At 37.0% G+C, this 12,392-nt stretch overlaps 1 long non-coding RNA gene across 1 annotated transcript in view; it reads left to right on the top strand.

Annotated features, from left to right (window-relative positions):
• Window positions 1-5,781, top strand: part of LOC149316910 (uncharacterized) — a 117,435-nt gene extending 111,654 nt beyond the window's left edge. Inside the window, exons 3-4 of the long non-coding RNA XR_016280547.1 lie at window positions 1,723-1,806; window positions 4,272-5,781. This is a non-coding gene — a long non-coding RNA (uncharacterized LOC149316910). The remainder of the gene's footprint in view (window positions 1-1,722; window positions 1,807-4,271) is intronic.
• The last annotated feature ends 6,611 nt before the right edge of the window (window positions 5,782-12,392 follow it).

Here is a 12,392-nt window from a genome sequence, read left to right as displayed (position 1 = left end):
GTATGTATTTCCTTTTTTAAGTAGTTTTTATTAGCATTATTTTCCATACATTTTTTTTTAAAAAAATATACAACAAATTATGCAAACACTGACAACAATAACACTTTCCTTCTAACATCATTTGTTACTTCTTTGCCTATTGCTTTTCGTATTTTATCATTTCCAATCTTTCTATAAAAAGCTATCTCATGGTGTAGATAACAATGTTTTCTGTCCTATAGTTTCTTTAAAGTTGTTAAAACATATTTATAGTTAAGCTCTACACACATGTGAATCTATATTTAAGGTTATTCATATATATGTTGTCCACTTCTGTTTTTGTCTAGTTTAATCGCATGGTTACAATCCCCCCCCCCCAATTTTGGGGTTAAATAGTCTAAAACTTTCTTCCAGTCTTTGGGTATTTTTTTTTTTTTTTGAGTGAACATTTTGTAGTCTTCTGGTCAATTTGTCCATTTCTAATATTTCTTATAACTTCAATAACCAGTGCTTTGTTGATGGATTTTTTTTCTTGCTTCTACATTTGGGCATATTCTATGCTAGTGACAGACAACATATAAAATAAAAATTTTCCATTTTTTAAAAAAGTTTTACAACAATCATATTTAACAAAAAAAAATAAGTTTGAGCTTTATGTTTTTGTAATATTACATTTGTTAAATGATGTATTTATGCCCAATATTTCTTTGCCTTTACACATGTGCACCACATGTAGAAAAGCAATCCTTTATCTTTAGAACATTTCCAGCATCTATTACTACAATTTCCATAGATATTACATAATTTTTCAAGTGTTAAATTTCACCTAAAGTATATCTTATAGTGATTTTCTATTAGATCTTGGCACAAAGTATCTCTTGACCACCTTTTTCATGTTAATTCTCATTGACATAACTCAATTGTGTACCCCAAATTTTGGGACCATTTTATCATGTTTTCTTCTGCAATTTCCTGTTCTGTGGACATTTTCAAAAGACATTTGTATATTTTGTACAGTATAGCATTTTCATTTGATAATATTATTTCTTCTGTCTCTGTGTTAACTGTTCCTACTACATCTTAAAAAGCCCATTTAAAAAAACATTCTGGAATCTACTAATGATAGAAGCACAGCAAGAGGGGGATATTCTGGCCTCCCCTGAAAATGGGGGTCCAGTCTTGGAGGACCTTGTCCATTTACCTCAGTTCTGTTCTGAAAGTAACCCTGTTGTTGTTGACAAAGCCGGTCTTATAGAATCCTACACAGTCACTTATTTGTTGTGGAATCAGTCCTGAAATGTGAACAGTCAAATATGTTTCCCCATTGTAAAATACTTTGTAATCATCCTATATTACTAATGTGAACATATATAATTGAGTACTATATTACCTATTCCAGTCACAGATCACCTATTTGATAGTCCTGATCTTCTAACTATATGTTGTTGAACTTTGACTGGAATGCACCTTACATCACATTTATTCTGCTTTCACCATTACTGCAAAGTGGGGGGAAAATGGAACAAATAGGTTTCCCTTAGCATGCCAGGGTCAGATAGTTCATGGGAAAAGTAGTCACATATTATGCTCATTTGAATGAAAAAATAATCTTTAGACAGAATTAGTCAAACAAGGTGAGTAACTAACAAGAGCAGATTGAATGGTCTAATCATTTGCTTGCAGATTTAAAAAATATAGCACAGTATAGATTCATCAAAAAAGCTTTTTCTTTTGTTCCCACAGATTTGCAGATCAAACCATAATATGATGAAGGTGATATACTTGAGAGTCTTCAAGACATCATGAACTTGAAACCAAGAAAAAATGGTAAATATGAATTAAATTAGGTGTCAGGAGGATAGAGGTTGTTCAATTGGTACAGAATGAGGTCAGCTCAACAATTATATACACACTGAAACAATGAGCCTACAAAATAATTTCCATTCTCCTTGATTTATTTTTTCCTATTCTTTTCCCCATATTTTCTTTTCCTATATTCATAACAACTGTATAAATATCTGAAGCACTAGCATGTCTAAAAACTGGACTCAGCAACCAGTGATGACCTAATCTTCTGGGAAGAGCAAGATGAAGACACTGATTAGTTAAAAGGGACAAAGAGCTAAGTGTGTTCTGACTGTGAAGAAATTTTTGAAACCATTTCTAATAGTGATGTTGCTAAGGATCATTTTATGGTCCAAAACACATTGCAGAAATAATCCAGTTTGAGACTGCTTTAACTGCCCCGGCTCAGTGCTAAGGAATCCCGGGAATGATAGTTTATTGTGGCACAAGAATAAACTACGGAAAAGGCTAAATGTCTTTAAAACCTACAGTTCCCAGAATACTCTAGCATTAAGCCAGGGCAATTAAAGCGGTCTCAGACTGGATTATTTCTGCAGTGTGTTTTGGACCTATGTTATCATTTAAAGGAAACATTCATTGTTATAGAAGCATACAGAGTTTTTCAAACTGATTGAAAGAGTATTTAGGGCTAACTTAAATCCAGATTTTGGTTATGGTAACTATTTACCCAAACAGCTACCTGGATGATAGAAATCCACAAAAACGCTAGTGAGAAAGAAATCTTGAAATTCTCATCTCAAATCAGCCTCAGATAAAAAGGAAGTAGAATAATAGGATATATATTTCTGATATTTGATATTGAAGGGGTGCTTGAGTATTTATGCATACCATCATTTTATTTGCACTCTCATGTGTATATGAAGACAGTTTTGTGGGGAAAAATCAGTCCACACCAATCACTTGGATACTACCCAATTACTTTACAGCCCTGTTCTGATGGAGGTGAAAGTAACTATTTCTTCATGCCTACATATGAACTACCTTGTAAACATTATCTATGATGCACTGTCCCAAGATTTCTGTCATGGGTGAAATATATTTCAGCTACTTTATGAACTACTGGTCCCAGTGTTATTCAACATCTTTATCAATGACCTGGATGACAGAATTGGGAGCATACTTATCAAATTTGCAGATGATACCAAATTAGGAGGAATAGCTAATACGCCAGAGGACAGGATCAACCTTCAAAATGATCTGAATAGACTAGAAAGCTGGGCCAAAGCTAACAAAATGAAATTCAACACAGAGAAATGTAAGGTACTGCACTTAGGGCAGAAAAATGAAATGCACAGATATAGGATGGGGGACACCTGGCTGAATGAAACTACGTGTGAAAGGGATCTGGGAGTTCAAGTAGACCACACGTTGAACGAGTCAACAGTGCGATGTGGCAGCTAAAAAGGCCAATGCAATTTTAGGCTGCATCAATAAAAGTATAGTGTCTAGATCAAGAGAAGTAATAGTGCCACTGTATTCTGCTCTGGTCAGGCCCTACCTGGAATATTGTGTCCAGTTCTGGGCACCACAATTCAAAAAGGACATTGAGAAAATGGAGCGTGTCCAGAGGAGGGTGACTAAAATGGTGAAGGGTCTGGAAACCATGTCCTATGAGGAACGACTTAAGGGGCTGGGGATGTTTAGCCTGGAAAAAAGGTTAAGAGGTGATATGATAGCCCTGTTTAAATACTTGAAGGGATGTCATATTGAGGAGGGAACAAGCTTGTTTTCTGCTGCTCCAGAGAACAGGACCCGGAACAATGGATGCAAGCTCCAGGAAAAGAGATTCCACCTCAACATTAGGAAGAACTTCCTGACAGTAAGGGCTGTTCGACAGTGGAACACACTCCCTCAGAGTGTAGTGGAGTCTCCTTACTTGGAGGTCTTTAAGCAGAAGCTAGATTGCCATCTGCTGGGGATGCTTTGATTTGGATTTCCTGCGTGGCAGGGGGTTGGACTGGATGGCCCGTGCCGTCTCTTCCAACTCTATGATTCTATGATTCTACTCAAAGACATAGCTATGTTAGCCTGGAAAATCAGTAGTCAAAGGGATCTTGTAGCACCTTTGAGACTGACTAACTGAAATAAATAAGTTGGTAGCATGAGCCTTTATAGACTTGAGCCTACTTTCTCATGTATCTGATGAGGTAGGCTCAAGTATATGAAAGCTCATGCTACCAACTTATTTCTTTCATTTATTCTCAAAGATGCTACAAGATCCCTTTGCTTTATGAATTACTGTACTTCTTTCTTTGGTCACCAGTATGTATGCACTGTTCTAACCACATTTTTTATACATTGTACCATTCAGCATTGCCTATAAATATTTCTTGACTTTGCTCACTTTTCATATTGAAAGTAAGTTAAGAATCCCTGAAACCTTGGTAACTGACCACATCTCCCATGCTGTGATTTCTTGTTTGCAGAATGGTGACATAGTGTTACAAGCCATGAATTCATGAAAGAGCTGCAGCAACCTGATCTTTTTACTGAGTTTCATAGCAACATCATAAACAGCTATATGTGTCTAATTTTCTTTGCCATACCAAATACACAGCGGTTCAATGAAAACAGACAGAAAAAATAAAATGGTGAGGCATTTAACACCAGAATCAAGAGTCCTGACCTACTTTTTCAATCAAATACCAGCAGAAGCAGCATTTGCTTATAGAAGGGATTTTTTTTTTCATGCTTGCAAGGTGTGAAACAGTTGCTTGCATCAAAATGGATGACACTAGAAATATTGAGCTCACCATTTGTACCATTCAGGATCTTTTCATAATTATGGAGATTATCTTTACAAGAAAGTTTCAAAATTCAGATTTTCTTCCAGTATTTAGGTGACTACAGGGGTGGGGCCCAAGTAAGGAACCTTATCCCTTTGGTCAGCTCCTAAGCTATAAATAGGTGCCTGACCTAAGGTTTGCCCTGATTTAATTTTAGAAGCCATGGTCATTCTTGGGCAACTGCACTGAAGATGTCACCATATATCTCATACCTGCATTTTTTTCCCCTGAACACACCTTCATATTTCTGAGAGACAAAGCCTACACCACACCCATCCATTTGACTGCTGGAGTCTGGTTCAATACATCTAGCTGGCAAACTAATTCAGCATATTCTAACACTGAACAGCTGTATCATTACTGAGTATACAGTACTTACAAAGGTAGTACCATCAAAAGCTACTGCAGCAATATCAGAACACGTGTTGTCAGTGCTTCATTTTCTCCAGATCCTGAAATAGATGTTGACTGAGTCTGGATTCTTCTAGTATGCTGCTGTGAATTGTTCCCAAACTTGGCAATAATTACAGTGGACTCAGTCCATATTGCCAAAGTCAAGTCTATAGCTAACCAACATATGTCAACAGATATGAAAAACAGAACAATGGCCAATAGATTGGAAGCAATCAATATACATCCCCATCAAAAAAGGGAGACACAAGATAATGAAGCAACTATAAGACCATAGCATAATGTCCCATGCAAACAAAATCATGCTCAAAATTCTGCAATATAGACTCCAACCATACATGGAGAGAGAAATCCCAGAGGTTCAAGCAGGATTCAGGAAAGGAAGAGGCACTAGGGACTACATTGAAAGTATACAATGACTAATGTAGTGCACCAGGGAATTCCAAAAGAAAATCAGCATGTGCTTTATAGACTATAGCAAAACCTTTGACTGCATAGATCATGGAATGCCCTTAAAGGAATGGGAGTGGCAACACATCTGATAGTCCTGATGAGGAATCTATACTCAGGACAAGAGGCTACTGTCAGACTAGAACACGGGGAAACAGAATGGTTCCAAATTGGCAAAGAGGTCAGAAAGGCTGTATCCTTTCAACCTATCTGTTCAGCTTGAGTGCAGAACATATAATAAAAGCAGGCTTGGACACAGAAGAAGGTGACGTGAAAATTAGAGGAAATAATATCAACAATTTGGGGACTTTATCACACTAGTGAAATCCCACTGAGAAACAAAATTTAAAGCAGATTTAAAGTAGAAAAAAACTGCAAATGTGGGAAGTTTATCACACGACGTTTTGCCAGACCAGAAATAGCTTGAAAATAAAGTTAACGTAAAGGAGACAAAAATGGCAGCTTTTTACATTTGGAAGTTCCCTAAAGTAAAAAGCTTCCGGTTTTGTCCCTTTTATGTTTGGTTTATTTTTGCATTATTTCTGGTCTGGCAAAATGTCGTGTGATACAATTCCTGCATTTGCGGGGTTTTTCTAATTTAAATTTACTTGAAATTCTATTTCTCAGCGGGATTTCACTAGTGTGATAAAGTCCTGAGATATGCAGATGACACAATAGTACTAGCAGAAAACCCCACAGACCTGGAACACCAACTAAGAAAGATCAAAGAAGAAAATGCAAAGGCAGGCTTAATGTTGAACATAAAGAAAATAAAAATAATGACCACCAAGGACCTTCACAAGTTCAACCTGAAGAAATAGAAATAGTAAAAGAATTCCCATACCTGGGATCAAACATTGATAGAAATGGGGACTGCAGTCAGGAAATCAGAAGATTAAAAATTAGGGTGGCTATGAAAGAACTAGAAAAGATTCTAAAATGCAATGATATACAACTGAGCACAAAAGTTAGAATCATACAAGCCATCGTATTCCCTATTACATTGTATGGGATGTAAGAGCTGCACAGTTAAGAAAGATGATAGGAAGAAAATTAATTCATTTGAGATGTGTGGCTGGAGAAGAGAGCTGAGGATCCCATGGACAGCCAAAAGGACAAACACATGGGTCCTAGAGCAGATCAAGCCAGAAACCTCCCTGGAAGCCAAGATGACCAAACTGAGGCTGTCGTACTTTGGACACATCATGAGATGGAAGGACTCACTGGAAAAGACAATAATGCTGGGAAGGGTGGAGGCAAATGGGAAGAGAGGAAGGCCACATGCCAGATGGATGGAGTCTATTAAGGTCACAGGTATGGGGTTGCAGGAATTAAGGAGGTAGAGGACAGAGGGTCTTGGAGATGTCTCATCCATAGGGTCACCATCAGTCGAGATTGACTTGAGGGTAGTTAACAACAACAACAACAACCCTCCACATTCATTGGGATTAGGGACATAGGACCCCTGTGAAACTTGAAAAAACGCAAATAAAAAAACACTTTTTTTCAACCTGAAATAACACCTAAGAATCTCTAGGTCCTCCAGGGCAAATCTATGGTTAAGATCTGCCAAAAGTTAATGATGAAATTGCACTGGAGGACCTACAGATGTCCAGAGAAGTACTCTCTCTAGGAATCTCTAGGTCCTCCAACATGACATTTGGCAGAAGTTGTCACTAGAATCACGCTGGAGGACCTAGAGATTTCTAGAGAGAACATATTAATCATATCCGTAAATAATCAAATCTGCAAATGTCAAAGCCCCAAATGTGGAGGGTGACTGTACAGATCAATAGCAACATGACAGACTATAGTTTTATGGATGCCGGCCATGAAAGCCTTCGACTTCACATGATCTGGACTGTTCAGATGAGTCCTTCTTGTTCCAAGGAATCAGTCTTGGCAGGTGTAGAGCTCTTGGGATTACAGTTGTGGAGACACTACTTTAAAAAAAAAAGGCACAAATTACAGAGTGCTCACAAATCATGCATTTGCAACATTTGTTGATACTATAAGGAAATGGTCTACCAGGCCCAAGATTTTCCAAAAGTTATCAGAGGGAAAAGCACTACATTTGAGCCAAATTGTAATACTTCCAATAATCTTTCATATGCATGAGACAATCATTTGGAATACTATTTTCTTTGTGAATTTACTATTGGAAATACAGCATGCCCAGGTACTTTTTGCAGTCATATCATACCAGTTTAATAATAGTATTCTCAGCTATCAAATAAATAAATAAATAAATAATATTCAACTACCCTCCAAATCTGAATTCCCAACAGTCAGTTTGCACTGTTTTTGGAAACAGTGCTTTTAGCAGCTATCTCACACATGGCAAGGGTACAGATTAATTTCCACTCAGCATGTGGGAGACACACTTGCACAGAAAAAAGAGTAAAGGAATCACTCAGAAGAGTGGCACTGGAATTCTTACTGTACTTGGTATCACCAGCTTTTTCATCTGTGTAAGGTTCAAATATTGCACTTAGGGATGGAATAGAAATTAATTTCCCAACTGAAGTCAAATGTGGAGTTCCCAACCCTTCAAGAAACAACCAGAAAATAAAACAACACATCAAAAGTTTCTTCAAATGTTGTTCTCCTCCCCCCAACATAAACTGAACAGTATTTGAGAACTGCGTAATGCTTTGAGAAACTGCAGCTTTGCTATCAAAAGCTACGTTAACAGTCTTTTTTACTACACATAGAAAACTGTACAGTTTCCCAAGATAAAAAAACAATAACTCACCCACATTGATTTTTTTTCTATGTCTTTTGGGAAAGTGCAGGAAATGTAAAACTAAATTGCTCAGTATACCCCTCTACAAAGAACATGCTCAAGTGGAGATGATCACAACACAGTCATTAGTGATGCTTAGATGGTAGCATCCTGCAACTGAAGCAGGGATTTCACCTCAGTTTAGTAATAACAGCATGATACTGGCAGATGAATGCATCAAGTAAAGATCTACTTTTCTGTGGTTGCAAGGTTGGTACCGACTGTTTATCCATTATTGGTTTCTAATATGCATTGTGATTTGATGTGCATGCATAATACTTTTTGAGATTCTTATAGTCCCAGAAGGAAAAACTCTCCAACAGCGAGAATGCAGTGCATTGTGCTTCTGCATTTACACATTCCCAGAATCATAGCACTTTCAGCAGCTTTTTAACCAAAGTTCTCCGTGAATGCAAAGTTCGACAGCAGTAAGTTTGTGTGCATGCTGCACACAGGAGGGTCTCCATGTCATATGTGTGTTAATGATGCTATTATCCCACTTTTTACCCCAGTGGGATAATCTCCATTATGCAGTAGGGGGAAAAACTGGACTGACTGAAGCTGTAGTCATATGTAGTCAAATCGAGAAATGTTGCACAAAAATAGCCATATGGTTTTATCGTGAAACATTGCTGCTTTGCACATTTTTGTTGTGCAACATTGTGGTTTACTACATGAAAAAGCATCTTTGTATAAAATCCACATGTGGCGGCTTGTCAGCAGCCCTTTTCATACTGAAAGCCACACAGTTTTTAGGGAAAGCTTCAGCTTGTAGCTCCCAGAAAGCTGAAGGTTTGTGGGAAGCTGCATAGCTTTCGTGGCAAAGCTGTACAGTTTGCCATCATTGTGAGGGGGCGGGATCCTGAATGTCTCAAAGCTACAAGACGAGAAACTGTTTCATTGTTTTTGAAAACTGTTCGGACCTAAAGAAATTGAAAGTTACCATCCCTGCTTGTACCTGCACAGACCCACCTCTTCATCGGTGTGGTTCTTATCTGAAAGGTACAACTTGAGTGCCATAGAGTTTTGCAAAACTGAGGGTTAAAAAAATATCCCCCTAGAATTATAATACCAGAAGTTAGTGTCACCCAATTAAAGGAATGGGTAACATGTTTAGTACAGAAAAAGACATACAAGTATTTGTTTGTCAAATACATAATTAATATACAGAATTCATAACTCAGACTATAGGGTCCCTAGCAATCATATGGCTTATTGTGAGTATGCACATTCATAACAGCTCTATCAGTGATTTTTAGATATAAGATTACAGAGTGATGAGGCCTGGAATAAACAGAGTAGTGGTTCTCAACCTTTGGTCCTCCAGCTACTTTGGACTTAAATTCTCAGAAGAACTAGTCAGTGTTGCCCATGGTGAAAGATTCTGGGAGTTAAATACAAAACACCTGGTGAATCAAAGGCTGAGAACCCCCTGGGAGACAGGGTTGGGATCCCAGTAACCTGCTCTGTGCTACTTCATGTGCCTTGCTACCTTCTTAATGTGCTCAGTCCTGTCATCAGTTTTCAAATAAGAGTAAACAGCCAACCTGACCAACTTTTGTACATGAAATGCTGCATGAACAAAAATGCCATCTTGTCTTTTGCTTCAGGTATCAAAATATTTTTGCCAACGTGGGCATTCATGTTATATAGTGCTGAAGACCAAATGCTGAGGATCATTGACAAAGTGTCCTGCTTTAGGCTAACCATTACTGGGAGAAATCTGTGGTTGCATCCAACAAAACACATTCATGATGTGTTCTTGCTAACATATCCAACTAGCAAGGAGAAAATGGATCTAGAACCTCTTCTCCTAGTGGAAAGATGTGCAATTCTTAGGATTTGCAGAGTAAGAAGAGCCAATTTAGCCTTCATGATTTGTCCTAAGAGCAAGAGCACATGGTACTTTTGTCTCAGAGATGTCATCAAAATAATATTTGGTGAAGATTTCTGAACTTTTTACTGTTTTACTGTTAGGTTTTTCAGTTTTTACTGTGTGCACAGCCATGGCTTAATGTATTTCTTCATCCTTCCAACAGCCAACAAGAGGATATTGCTGATATATTTTACCATCATAGTAAGTAAAAGCTTATAAACAACACAGTAGGGAAGTGCAGAGTTTGTCACTGCTATTCCATTTTTGGCCTCATTCCTCTGGCAAGAGCTATATGTGGTCCATCTCTCAGTTAACATCATTAATCCTTCTTCAAGTGGAATGAATGAAGGGGTGAAAGCAAAGAAAGGAAGAAGAAAGATATCTGACATCCCAGACTTAGCAAAATAATAGAAAAATAGCTTTCTTTAGAAATTCAGTTACCAAACAAAATCTGTGTGTCGAAACATTACAATAGCATTTGAGATACTAGCACTAATTGGTCTTGGCTTTTTGGAAAGAGCTTTACTTATAGAATTGATGGTAACAGTCAAAGCAATTATCCGTTGAATGAGCAAATAATTTATGATTATTTTTATATTTAGAAAAATATTCCTGTGATCTATTTAACTATTTTATATGTATCTTCAAAGCAGTCAATTCAATCCAACCCAAATATCATTGATTTTAATAGGAGAGAACTGAGTACATGTTTCTCATTTCCATTTAAATCAAAGCGAGTAAAAAAGGACCCAGCTTTCTCTGAAAAATGCCTATTGTTTGTATTTATGCAGTGTAATGGATTAACATTTGGATATTATGTTGCTGCCTGTGTTCTATTTTATTTCATTACATTATAAAATATGAGGGCACAATCTATGTATTATAATAAACACAAACAAGCAGAAAAGTAATTCAACAGCCTTAGGTTATTCATCTTTACCTCCAACCTCACAGATTCAAGTAAATAATTGTTTTCTTCTAATTAACAAGCTTAAAGATGTTGCTTGACCAAGCAGTAAAACAAATGTTTTGTGCAACACAGCACCCATATCTTCAATTTAGGTCAAGCCATCAAGACGATGCAAAGGACAGAAGATGGAAGATGAGATGCTCTATTTCACATATACGCCCTCTGGAAGGGCTGGCAAAGGCAGCCACTTAAATTAAGTACAGGTCATCAGACAAGATATTTAATCTATTCCTAAGACAGACAACTTCCACTGCTGAAATCCCTATGGCCTTTAAAGCAACCCAATGAACTACTTCTCCGTGTACTCCTGTCAAGTCATGTTAGGCTTCTTGTTTTTTAAAAGTGATATTCATGTATGCTTATGACTGTATTGCTCAGAGCAAGGAAAAGTGTTTTGGTTTATTTATGACCTACTAACCTTAAATAAAGAACAAAAAGAAAAGTTACAGCTAATCTGAATGTTCTCAGAAGCCCAGAGATATTAAATGAAACATAAAATAAATCTGGCATTTGTAGCACAGGCCAGCAAAGGCACACATGGTCAAGCTGCATGATTCTTATAAAAAGAAGATGGAAACCAGATGATGGAATAAGAAGGGGGGGAAGTCATTGTTACTTTGTGCATAATCTAAAAGGCAGACAGAGAACTTGAACTTTAGGAGAGAGTAGGGATTTTCATATTGCACTCCAGGTGAGAAATAAATAGAAAAATGAATGGTTATGCTGAGGTTTCAAATACTTTATTGGGAAGGGAAAATGGAAGTGAGATGCAGCCAAATGTATCATTTGGAGGCTGAATCTAATGGAAATGACACAACTAAGGAGTTAATTTCACTAAAAAAAAAAAAGAGTAAGGTAGTGAATTGGGAGAAAGAGTCACAGGAAGAATACATCAACTGAAAAACAATACAGAATGGAAGGACATAAGAAGAAGTAGTTAAACATGGCTGACTCTAAACCATAACATCTGCTCCCTTTATTGGGAAAATACACCAATACATTCAAAGGGCTTTAGAACTCAGATAGCTTGATATTTTTTTAGTTTTCAAAGTAAATTGGATTGAGCTGAAACTACTCCATAGTTTTGAGCAGCAAGAAACAATTTTGCTTTTATTCACTAAAAGAAACTGTTTACCTACTGAGAAGACAAATCAAGCAGCTAGTCAGCTAAATTCTCATTATTGTATTATTATTATTATTATTATTATTAATAATAACCTTTATTTATATAGCACTGTAAATTTACACATTTAATATAATATAATATAT

This window comes from Sceloporus occidentalis, unplaced genomic scaffold (assembly GCF_023333645.1).
Source record: "Sceloporus occidentalis isolate IW3139 unplaced genomic scaffold, rSceOcc1.0.p SCAF_3, whole genome shotgun sequence".
Lineage (NCBI taxonomy): Eukaryota > Metazoa > Chordata > Lepidosauria > Squamata > Phrynosomatidae > Sceloporus > Sceloporus occidentalis.
Note: the sequence above shows the minus strand (reverse complement) of the source record. Positions and strands in the feature narration are given on the sequence as shown.